Below are 12,953 nucleotides of genomic sequence, written 5' to 3'. Positions count from 1 at the left end.
GAGACTGCTCTCAGCACATTCCCATCATTGGGAAGGTATAAATACCCATGCAGTGTGTTTTACACATTGTTTGCATGTAACGTGGAGCGATAATAAAAATAGACTAACATTTTGATAGTACTTTTCAGCTTACAAATTCTTTTGTGTATTTATTCGTTGATCCCTAACTCTGGGAGAGGGAGCTGCCCCAGGAACCATCGGGAAACGCATGGGAGCCAAGGAGTATATTTTAGAGAAAGCAGGCATCATCATCATCATTGTCATTTCCATTTCACAGATGAGAACACTGAGGCTCAAAGAATCTGGGGCTCCCTGAAGAGCAAGAAGTAAATAGCAGAGGCAGAACGTGTAGCTTTGGGGCTTCTGCTCCTGTTACTCCTACATTCAGCTGTTTATTGAACACGTACTATGTACCAGGCCTCACAACAGCCCTGCAAAGAAAAAACTGGGTCTTGGAGAGTCCAAGTCATTATTAGAGCTGGGCTTTGAACCTCGGTCCTCTGATCCCAAACCCCACGTTCCATGTGCTTCCTGGCCTTTCCTCTCCTCGGGGTGTAGCTCATTCCAACCCTACACATAAGGGGAGAGAGAAAGCTCCTCCAGCCCCAGGTTGGGTAGGACTAGGGCATCCCTTACAGACTGACCCAGTCAAGTCTGACTTTTCCTTGTTAGTGTGTTGTCCTCACAGTTTGTCCTTGGATGTAGCTGAGTCATTTTTTAATAGGAGATCCACTATGTTTGAATTTTTAGGCACACTTTGGGGGAATCAAATCTACTGGCCTCCTTACTCTTTTCATGAGCTCAATAGTCAGCTCCCAGTGCCTGGGGTTTACTGTTTGTGCCTTCAAATGCAGGTTTCAAATATCCACATCGGTCCAGAAAAACTCTTGCCATTGTCTCCAGAGTCAGCTAAGGTGTCTGCAGGAGCTTAGGTCTTTGAAGACAGGCTTCGGAGTTTGTCATTTTCCCATGGTGCTGGGTGATAAATGTTGCTTTGCTTTCTGCTCTTTCTTCTATTTTTTCAGGCTTGTTCTTAATGAAAAGAAATGGCAGTTGGCAACGTCCCTGAAGCTTTTTAGTGGGGCTCCTGTAATGAGGTTTGCTGAAATTCTGGGTAGGAAATGTTTCCTCTGTAGGCTCAGATGCAGGATTTAAAATTTTGTGATGTCTGTGGCCTTTTTCCTTTGAGCCAGCTGGGTTTGCCTCTTCAAAGATGTCATCCCCAGCCTTGCCAAGCTTGGAGTTTACTGCTCCACTGTTAGTGAGGTACGTGAGGGTAAAAATAGGTCAGTGCTTTTTCTTCCCTCTCTTTTAAAGAAGAAAGTGTGTGTGTGTGTGTGTGTGTGTGCGTGTGTGTGTATTTTCCAACATCCCATCTGTCAAAAACAGTTGAAGAAATTTTAGCTCACTTTCTCCCCCAAAAGTTTCACTCCAGGACTGACTCAGATTGTGGAACACTTCAAGGAAAAAAATCTCCATTAAAGTTAGCTGCAATTAACGAAGAGGGAGGTGCCGTGGGGGGAAAGAATTCCTCAGTGTTGGCTGTAATGTCAATTTTGCTGCTGTCTGACAAACACATATAAAACACGTAACAGATCCATGGCCTGTTCCCCTCCACATCCAGATTATTATGAGAAGTGAACACTTCTTTCCATTACGAATTTGCATGGCTTCATTTTCCCAGCTGAAACTTTCAACAAGATGAAATTATACACACAGGAGCACATTATAGTCTTTGAAAATACTGATGAAGAACGTTTCCTAAAAATACATAAATCAAGGAGTCAGTTCATCCATGAATAAATTTGCTGTGTGCTAAAAGGGATGGGTTAGAAGCCTAAATGCAAAACTGCTTAAATGCTTTTTACTGACACAGGGAAGGAGTCAGCTCTGTGAAGACTGTGAGTTTTATCCTATTTGTATCTGACTTCTGTTTCTTCCAAGTTCAAAAGTATCCTTATGGCCTTATCTGTAAGTACAGCCATGGATATTTGCATAGAGTTTTATTAGTTTGCCTGGTCCTTCCCCTCCTCCCCCCCCCATTTACTCCCCCGCCCCAGTCCCCCTCCCTCTCCCTCCCCTCCGCCTACCTCCCCCCTGCCCATTTTCTTCCCCACCTCCAACCACGGACCTCCTATTTCTCCTGGGTCCTCAGCGCTCCCCTCCCTACTGGGTCTTCTTTCCATGAGCATGTCAACACCCTCAAGGCTCTTCCATCTGAAAACTGAACAAAAGCCTTCTCTTTGCCACATCTCCCTCCAAAACACCCTACATATTTTCTGCCCTTCACAGCCAAGTTGCTTGCTAGAGCGATCTACACTCTCTCACCCACTAGACATTCCCCAAACAACTGCTGTGTGGTTTCCTGACCCTGCTCTGGGTTCATCAGTGACCTCTACATGGCCACAGCCAGGCCTCCTCTTATGGGATTCTTAAAAAATTGAAGTATAGTTGATTTACAGTCTTTTAGGTGTACAGCAAAGTGATTCTCATATATATATACATATATATGTATATAGATATGAACTTTTTATGTATTCTTTTTCAGATTCTTTCCATTTTAAGTTATTATAAGATATTGACTATAGTTCCCTGTGCTATACAGTAGGTCCTTGTTGTTTATTTATTTTATTATGGGATTTTCATGTAGCATTTGACAATGACCATCCAACCATCCATCTGCCCATCCACTCATCCATCTGTCCATCCACCCACCTACGTACACATCCACTGAGCTACCTAGCCAGCCAGCCAGCCACCCAATCACCTATTCATCCATCCATCCACCCACTTACACATCCATTCATCCATCCATTCACCCTTCCATCCATCCACCCACCTACCTACACATCCACTCATCCATGCATCCATACATCCATCCACCTACCTACACATCCCTGCATCCATCTATCCATGCATCCATGCATCCATTCATCCTTCCGTCCACCTACCTACACATCCATCCATCCATTCATCCTTCCATCCACCTACCTACACATCCATCCATCCATTCATCCTTCCATCCACCTACCTACACATCCATCCATCCATTCATCCCTCCATCCACCTGTCTACACATCCATCCATCCATTCATCCTTCCATCCACCTATCTACACATCCATCCATCCATTCATCCTTCCATCCACCTACCTACACATCCATGCATCCATCTATCCATGCATCCATGCATCCATTCATCCTTCCATCCACCTACTTACACATCCATCCATCCATTCATCCTTCCATCCACCTACATACACATCCATCCATCCACCACACAGTTGCCTGATGTGTCTCCACTTTTAGAACCAGACCACTGGCTTCCATGCTACTGCTCTTCCCTGGTCTACTCCCACCTCTCCAGCTACCTCTCCTTAGTCCCCTCTCCCAGCATCTTTTCTTCTACTTGCCCCTTAAATATCAGTGTTATCCACGGCCCTGTCTTTGACTCTGGGGTTGCTCAGCATCCACACTCTTCCATTCTTTGCTTCAACTTCTCCTTTGGTACTGATGATGCCCAAAGTTGTATCTGCACCTTAGGTCTCTTCCTTAAGCTCCAGAAACCCCCTGGGTCCCTCCAGTATCAGGTCCTCTGATTCTAAGTTATCTTATCCACAGCCCACTCTTCACTCTGTGATCAGAGAATGGCTCCAGAATCCTGGGGGTCATCTTGACTCCTCTTCTGCTTTGGCCAAGTTCAAATCCCTCCCTTCGGGGCAAATCCCATCCGCTTAATGGCTCCTTTGTGCCTTCAGAGAAGCGGGCCCAGCACTACCCGAGAGAGCGTCAGCTCAACCTCCAATCCACGAGCCTCAACATGCCTGCTTCTCACTGACCCCAGCGGTAGCCCCTTGGTGTTGAAATAATAACAGTGAACATGTAATGCGTGCCTACTGTGTACCAGGTGCTCACAGTACACTTGTACTGTGTACAAGTGTACTGTGAGCTCAGAACTAGCATTATCCCAATTTTACAGATGGGAAAACTGAGGCCCAAAGTGGTTTTTGTTGGGCCCTTCACGTGGACGGCCTCTTAGGCAACCCAGCCTGTGTGGCTGTCCCTCTTGCTTCACTCCACAATCCCAGAGCAGCCACCGACCTCCAGCTCAGGTCAAAGTTCTGGGGTCCCACTTGCTGGGACCTCATTTCCTCTGCCCTCATTCCTGCGTTCCTACAAATTTTTTTTTTTAATTTAAATTTTTTAAAAGTCTATGAACTAAAATCCTATGTCCTCAGGTTGTATCCTTCCACCCCTTTTCCTCACTGCAGCAGGACTATTTCTTCAAAATACTAATCTAGTCATGTCCCTTCTTATTTAAAACCCTTCAGTGACATGACTTTGTTCTCAGGACAAAGTCTGAACTCTGGGCTGGGAGTGGGTCATGGCAGTTTCTTTTCGTATATATATATATATATAACTGAATCGCTTTGCTGTACACCTGAAACTAACACAACATTGTAAATCAATTATATTTCAATGAAAGTTAAAGAAATAAAAATAAATAATTTTTTAAAAGACCTTCTCTGTCACCACAGGTGGTGCTGAATGGGAGGATGTGTGTGGGCTCATCCACAAGGGAATACTTTGTACTACTGCATCTCATCAATTCCAGAACACATTTTTTTCATACTTAACACTGAGCAATCAGGATGCATAATACACTCAATTGCCATTATTTAAATGGCAGTTTAAAAACTTGTATTAGTGATACATCAAATAAAGGAGTATCTTATAATCAGTGACATCTTAGATAGGATGTATTATTTCACTTTTATTTTTATAACCAACTTGGAAATCCATTGAACAAGATGTCTGTTGGCCAAATACATTGTCATCTGCTTCATGGAAATAATGAAAAATCTGCCAATGAAGCAAGTCCTTTGTCGTCTGAGGTTGTGACTCATATATTGTTGATGCCCTGAAACTTTGGGTCTGTTCTGACCCTTGGCAGGAGCCTAAGAGCTTCTTGTGTAGACGGTGACCCTGGTGATGCCAACCCTATCCCTAGGGGCCTGGGGATGCTTATATTCTATTGCTGCTTTTTCTATTACTGTGTTTTCCTGAGAGCTAAGGATTTGCATTAGCTTGGGCAGTAGTCTTAAACTTTACTGGGCAGCCACTAGGGCTCGTCCACATTAAATGTCATGGCGGTAGAGACTATGAAACAACTTAAGGAGGCCAGGCAAATAGGTCTGGCATTCCGTCTACTATTTTCTTTAGGGGTATGTTGTATAAATGAGTTAAAGAGTGGCCCTTGTGTATTGGCCCCTATGTTGTTGACTTCTTCATGCCTACCTGCACTAAAGTCAATTTTTTACACATCAAATGGCTTTTTAAAAAACTTATTTTATTCAAGTATAGTTGATTTACAATGTGTTTATTTCTGCTGTACAGTAAAGTGATTCAGATATATATATATATATATATATATATATATATATATGCATTCTTTAGTGGCTTTAGATAGAGCCCAAGTAAGTATGTTTTTTTATCCATTTAGGGCCTACCTGCTTTGCATAACCCATAAGTCATGAAACAGCACCCAACATCTGCTGTCCATAGATAAAGACAAACCCGAGGTCTATAAAAGATCCTAAACCGTGTCTGCCCTTTGGAGCTCTCTGACCTAAAGACTCCGCACCACGTTGCTGAGTGACCTCACCTAGACACGTGATGCCCTCTTGATCCCCCTCTCCCCTGGGAGTGCCCTTGACCTCCTGCCTTCTGGGTGGTGGCCCTGAGCCTCTGTCCCTGGAAGCTCTCCTGCTGTGAGGGACTCTCCCTTCCAGGTAACCTGTCCAAGTGCCATCCAAATAAAGCTCGTTGTGTGTCACTGCCACCTCGTGGTCATGCCTTTTTCCTTCATCAGCCCTGAAATCCTAGAATTCACACAAGGTATAACTGTGTAAAGACGCAGATACGTACGTCTAATTGTAAACATTGACCTGCCACGAGGCTTCCCTGGAGTCTGAGAGCAGGGCTGATGACACCATTGAAAGGGCATTGTTTTTACCTAAAGACACAATATATGCAGGGGTGAATCATTACATATGCAGAAAATTTCAAGATTAAAAAAATGGCATCAACTCCCTTAATGCAAAGATAAACACATTTAAAAATTACAGAGCAGGGCTTCCCTGGTGGTGCAGTGGTTAGGAGTCCGCCTGCTAATGCAGGGGACACGGGTTCTATCCTGGGTCCAGGAAGATCCCACATGCCGCGGAGCAACTAAGCCCGTGCGCCACAACTACTGAGCCTGCACTCTACAGCCCGAAAGCTGCAACTACTGAGCCCACGTGCTGCAACTACTGAAGCCCATGCGCCTAGAGCCTGTGCTTTGCAACAAGAGAAGCCACCGCAATGAGAAGCCCATGCACTGCAACGAAGAGTAGCCCCTGCTCGCTGCAACTGGAGAAAGCCGGCGCACAGCAATGATGACCCAACACAACCAAATATATACAAATTAAATAAATAAATTTTAAAAAATATATTACAAAGCAGATGAGTGAGTACACTTGGCTCATTGGTTTGTTGCTGTCCTCTGTGGGCCTAAGGGCTGCCCCCTGGACCATTCCAAGGGAGCCAGCTCAGCTCCATTCCCAGGAAGAGGGCACAGCTCTTCCCAGTAGCAGACACCACCGACGGGTGAATGTCAATAGGCATCTCAGATGGGGATGAAGCTAGAGACCTAGTGATCATCACTAGAGATTATTGCACTTGTAGTAGATGCCAAGTACTTGGATTATTGCAAGTAAGACTCATAAAACTCTGTTATTAGCCTTATAATACAAATGAGGGAACCTCAACTCAGAAGAGTTCATTGACTTGCCCAAAACCACAAATCTAATTGGTGGGACAATTGGGATTCAAAACCAGGTCAATCTGAGTCCACGAGTGAGAGGTTTGACCAACTCTCTCTATTGCAGAAATTCAACCAGCCCAAGCATTTTGCAACAGTTCTGACAAAGGGCTGGATGAAGGATGGTAGTGATTGCGAGATAGGAATTGTGTCTTCTCCTTCTGTCTCCCGCAAAGTTATGGGCAGAAGAAGGTGGGGGAGGACTCAGGGGATGGGCAGACCTTGCGGACACCCTACATCCTGGAGTCAGACTTGGGTCCTGACCTACTACAGGGCGAGTGTGGTACAACAGGGCTCTGCCCGCCTGAAGCCCAGTTCCACAGGCCCAAGAACCCTATCAGCCTTCCAGACCTCCTCGCTGGTCACCTACAGCACCTGGGCCAAGGGCTTCCCTATTCAAGCAAGAGTGATGCTCAAGTGACAGGGGATGGAATGGGATGCTGAGACATCAAGGGGAGATTCTAGTTCTTTCCAACCCACAACCAGGCTCTTGTTCCCCGTGACAGACCAGTCAAGAACATCCTACCACCACCCCTCCCTGTAAGAATCCCACCCCCACCCCTCCCTGTAAGAATCCTACCCCTCACCCCTCCCTGTAAGATGCTCCAAGTGTTATTTTCCTAGTGCTGCTGTGACAAATTACTACAAACTGAGTGACTTAAGCACTGACTTTTTTTGTCTCACTGGAGACTGGAAGACCCAGATCAAAGTGTCAGCACGGTTGGTTCCCTCTCAGGGCTGAGAGGGACAGTCTGTTCTAGGCGTCCCCCCAGCTTCTGGTGGTTTGTTGGCAATCCTTGGCCACCCTTGACTTGTAGAAGCATCACTCCGACCTCTGCCTCATCTCCACAGGGTGCCCTCCCTGTGGATGTGTCTGTGTTCAAATCTCCCCCCGTTATAAAGATTCTAGTCACATTAGATTGGGGGCCCACCCGACTCCAGTGCAACCTCATCTTAACTAATTGCATCTGCAAGGACCCTATTTCCCAATAAGGTCACATTCTGAGGTATGGGGGGGTTGAGTTTTTGAGGGGATGCAGTTCAGCCTATAACACTCCATAACTCACATTTTTTCCCTTTTCTGTGATGGTTTCCTTTAGCGATGGGCCACTGTGATAGGAGAGCCCCCTCACATTCACAAACCAGCTGCCCCCGCTCCACACCGCCCCCTAGCTCAGGCGTCTACGATGCATGTCAGCTCAGTACGTGTTTCTTCCTCTGAGGCCACAGAAGCCTCATCGCAGGGCACAGGCTGCTTGCGGTGGACACACGGTGGGAGAAGGGGGGCCAGCCTAGCGTGAGGCCTTGGGCCACCACCCGCTCTGAAGTGCTGGTTTTTCTCTCCTTCAGTCTTGTTCCTGGGCTGTTCACTGTCTCCTGACCTGGTCCCAACTCCACTGGCTGCAAGCTTTTCCTTCCCTCCCTTCTCTGTTCCCTGCACTATGTTTTCGGCTACCACCTTGGCTCCTGTTCATGGCTGCCCTGGCCGCCTTGAGTAATGTCTCTGAGGTCTGGGCTGACCTGGAATCATCCTACCTCTGTGCCTCTCCTGTGAGGGAAACGAGCACACCAGGCCCCAGCTCCACGGAGGGCCCTGAAAATACGACTCAGAGGTTGCAGAGTCCCCTCGTGGGCTGAAGCAACTCTTCAAGGGAACACCAGGTGGTCTGAGGACAACTCGGCATCACCATCTCCCCCTACCTCCAAGGTCTCTTCTGCAGAGAAAAGCAAAGCCAGGAATGTTTCCCCGATCCCCGTCCTGTCTGGCTCTCGGTTAGCGTTCGCAAATGAGAGGTGCTCCTGAAATTAGGAAGAAGGGAGAGGAAAGGCCATTATTCTTTGGAGGCAGCTGTGTAACTGAGCAGAACCCTATGGGCCTTCCCAGGACAGACTCCTTCCCCATATCCTCTGCTGTAGCTCCTTTCTGAAGTACCCAGATAATAGTATCTCATGCATATTTCCCGAGTTTTTCAGATGCTAAAAACCACCACCGAATAGAAGAAACTACTTGATAATCGTGAGCAGACCTACTGGCACCTAAGGACTGATAATGTTAACCCCCGTGACACCGCCCTGTTACCTCAACATCAACCAAACAGAGAATTGCGCACGAGCTGGTCACACACCCTGGGACAACTCTCCCTCACCTTTAAAAATGCTTTGCTGAAACACTTTGGGTAGTTCGGGATTTTTCAGCATGAACCACCCATCTCCTTGCATGACCCTGCAGTAAACCTTTCTCTTCTCCAAACTCTGATGTTTCAGTATTGTTTGGCCTCATTGTGCATTGGGCACGCGCACTTGTGTTCAGTAACAGTTGCAGCCACAGCTGTGGGAGCTGGGATTCGGGATGTCTTCCTGGAGCTCTTTTGGGAAGCAACCCTCAGCTGCCACAGAGGATGCCGGTGGGAGCTTCCTAGAGGCTCTTGCCAGTCATGTGACTTCTGGGGTCCCTCTGCTTAACGTCTTTCAGGCTGAGGCCTCTGGTGTTAGCTTCCCTGACCTTCAGTCTCCAAGGTATTCCACTAGTTCACTATACCCCTAATTCTCTAATTTAAAACTTCGAATACTTGGAATACCCAGAATGAACTTCTGTTTTCCCAAATGAATCCTGATTGAAACAGAAAGAGTCAATCTCCAATGAGGACAAATGTCTGCAGCCTGCTCCAAGAGCGGGGTCCTCTGGTGTTTTGCTAGGACTGGGAGATAGCTCTTTGGCAATGAGGAAAGAACAAGGCAGATCCCAGCAACGAGAGCAGTCTCTCTGAGCAAGCCACAGTGGGGAGAGAAAAAGGGCATTCCAGTGGCCCAGTAAGAAGAAGCAAAGAATCAGAAAAACCCAGATTTGAATCCTTCACTAGCTTAACTCACTGCTTCACCTTTCTGAATCTGAGTCTGAGTTTCCTTCTTGTAAAAGACTGGAAGATCATCCGATGAGTAGAGATCAGTGAGTGGGCATGTGACCACTCCTCACCTGATCTTGTTATGGGGCTTAGGTGAGATGACTTAGGTAAATTCCCCAGCCCGGAGACTAGCAATAGAAGGCACCCAATAAATGTTAGTTCTTTTCCTCCTTCTTGGCAGAGACAGTCATTTGCTTAAAAAAGATGCTCCCAGCAGCTTTCATTGCCTTTACTTTCAGCCTGAGGCTACAACTTCTAACTCTTCCCTGCTATTCAGAAGGAAGAGGGATAAAGAAGCAAAGAACAAACTCCGCAGTGCCCAGCGAATGTTCCCTTCTGCTGCAGTGCAGTCTCAGCTAGCACAGCTCCATAAGGCAGTGCATTGGGCCCCCCAAACCAGTGTGGGGACAACAGATTTACATATAAATGCTAAAACTAGAAAGCCTCCAGAAAACAGCATAGAGAAATATCCTCGTTACCTCGATACAGGCAAACATTGATAAGGTAGGACACAAGAACAACCATAAAATAAATTGATAAATTGGACTAGAAAAATTAAAAGTTTTTGCTCATTAAAGACACTGTTAATAAAGTAGAGGGGCAAGTTGCAAACTCTGAGAACATATTAGTAATATGTATGTCTGATGAAGACTTGTACCTAGAATGTATAAAATACATCTGCAAATCAATGATGAAAAGATAATCAACCCATTTAAGATGGACACAAGACTTGAACAGACGGTTCATAAAAGAATATATGTAAATGGGTAACAAGAGCATGAAAAGGTATCCAACTTATTAGGCGTTAGGAAAATGCAAACTAAACCCACTAAGAGATACCACTTCGCACCCACCAGAAAGGCAAACACACAAAAGGCTGACCATACTAAGTGCTGGCGAGGATTTGGAACAACTGGAGTCCCATACATAGTTGGTAGAAGCGTAAAATGTTACAATGATTTTGGAAACCAACTTGGCAGTTTTTTTCAAAGTCACATACACCTACCCTATGACCCAGCAACTTCATTCTTAGTATTTACCTGAGAGAAATAAAAGCCCATCCACAAAAATATTTGTAAAAGAATGGTCCATGGTTGCTTTACTTGTAGTAGTGAGTAACTGCAAACAACCCAGTTTGCAGAAAACAACAAACCTCAACAGGGGACGGGATAAATAAATTGCGGGCAAGCCATACAATGCAGTGAAAAAGAACAAACCACTGATAGATGTGACGCCTTGGAGAATCTCAAAAAATTATAAGTCAAAAACGCCGGATGCAAAAGGTTGACTACCAATTCCCTTTACCCGAAGTTCAGAAACAGGTGAAATTGATCTATGTTGATGGAAATCATGACTGGTTATCTGAGTTGGGGCAGGAATGGGTACCGGCAAAAAAAATAAGAAGTAAGCAGGCACTTTCCAGAGTGATGTAAATACTCTACATCTTGGCTGAGGTAGTAATGACATGGGTATAGACAATTATCAAAATGTATTGAATAAACCACAAGGACCTACTGTATAGCACAGGGAACTATATCCAATATCTTGTAATAACCTATAATGGAAAAGAATCTGAAAAAGAATGTATATATATGTATAACTGAATCACTTTGCTGTACACCTGAAACTAACATGACATTGTAAATCAACTATACTCCAATAAAAAAAAAAAAACTGAGTGGATAACCAAATATTATTAATAATAAAAAAATACATTGAAGTATACCCTTATGATCTATCCATTTTATTGTATGTTAAAAAAACCCAGCCCAGTGAATTTCCTTCTCAGATTTCCAGAGCAGTTGCCTAGACCTCCAAAGAGGTCAATTTCACTCCAAGGACACTGAATGAAGCATCCAGACTAGAGGAATGGAAGGCAGATCCAAGGAACGAAGGACACCTGGATGGTCAACTTACACAACGTAACCTTGTCTCTGTCACCCACAGAGTGTTAACGTGCATTTATTTTGTGCTAGAACTGTGCTACTTGTTTCTATGTACCGTTTAATCCTGGGGAAAAAAACACAACAACAAACCAAACCCTGAAGCTCCAAGCAGTGAAACGATGCACAGCTAGGGCTGTAACTCAGTCTTCGGATTCCAAGCTGAGTGCTTCCTTTGGTTGTCTCTGGGGGGAGAGTGGGAGGACAGTAGGTGGGGAACTCCTGCCCCAAGCTCCTCTGAGGGCTGCAGGCTGAGCAAGGCTAGAGGCGGCGTCTTCACCAGCCAGGGACGCCCACACCAGCTTTCCCTCCTCTGTTGGACACTGACCCTGAAAGTCTTCCCTAGAAGAAACAGTGGTGAGTCCTGGTCCCCTCTCCAAAAAAGGCTCTCTTGTTTTCACATGGACCAGCGCGCAGAAACACTGGTGAGACTTACTTTTGCAAATCCCGCCATGCTTGGCATGACCTACAGGCCTGGAAGACGCTGGCTCGACAACACAGCTGCAGCCGGGGAAAGAGCTGGGAGCCCATAAATGGCCAAGGTCATTGGAGAAACCACGAAAGCGGCCTCAAGTGTTAGGCCCTGAGGGCTGCTTGAGCGGAAAACCCAGGTCAACGCAGCAGAAAACTGCCCCAGCTTCCAATCCACCAAAGCACCTGCTTCCTGAAGGGGCTGGATCCCCGAAGAGACACGATGTCATTGATTTTTATCACGTCTCAGTGAGGTGACCTTACCGGGGAGGAGAACGGAAAACACAGGCCCGCAGAAGTGCAGGGTCTGTGCTGGGAAAAGAAACACAATTTGCCGCCTGTTGGAGCAGGTCCCCAAGTTTCAGGAATAAAGCCGCCTTGTCATACTTGCCTAGACCCATGGGGCCTGAGAGGGCCACAGAGCCTTAGCGAGTTCCTTCTGTGGAATTGTTTGGAAAATACAAATGTTTAATTTCTTAACAGGCCTATCTAAATGGAAGTTATTGTGGCCATGGAGAAATAAAATATTTGAATGCTAAGCAAAATAGATGAAAAGTTTCTTTAATCTTAAGAAAAATAAAATTGAGCAAGACCTTATATATATTGTGATGTGTATGTAATGTACATATGATACATATTCACATATACATGTGAATATCATGTATATTCACCTGTTGAAAGAATGCTGTTTTTCTTTGATGGTGCTTTAATTTTTAAATTCTGGCTAATTCTATTTTCTCTGTCTTCTGCCAAAGGCAGAAATTATCATCTCCATT

The 12,953-nt window shown here is 45.5% G+C and overlaps 1 long non-coding RNA gene across 1 annotated transcript in view; it reads right to left on the bottom strand.

Moving 5' to 3' along the window:
• Nucleotides 1-678: 678 nt before the first annotated feature.
• LOC137761617 (uncharacterized) overlaps nucleotides 679-12,953 on the bottom strand; it is a 47,773-nt gene continuing 35,498 nt past the window's right edge. The window contains exons 4-6 of the long non-coding RNA XR_011073433.1: nucleotides 8,562-8,660; nucleotides 5,927-6,014; nucleotides 679-1,761 (exon numbers count right to left, since the gene is read on the bottom strand). This is a non-coding gene — a long non-coding RNA (uncharacterized lncRNA). The remainder of the gene's footprint in view (nucleotides 1,762-5,926; nucleotides 6,015-8,561; nucleotides 8,661-12,953) is intronic.

Source organism: Eschrichtius robustus, chromosome 3 (assembly GCF_028021215.1).
Source record: "Eschrichtius robustus isolate mEscRob2 chromosome 3, mEscRob2.pri, whole genome shotgun sequence".
In the NCBI taxonomy this organism is placed as follows: Eukaryota; Metazoa; Chordata; class Mammalia; order Artiodactyla; family Eschrichtiidae; genus Eschrichtius; species Eschrichtius robustus.
The sequence above is the reverse complement of the archived record's forward strand: the minus strand, read 5'-3'. Positions and strand labels throughout refer to the sequence as shown.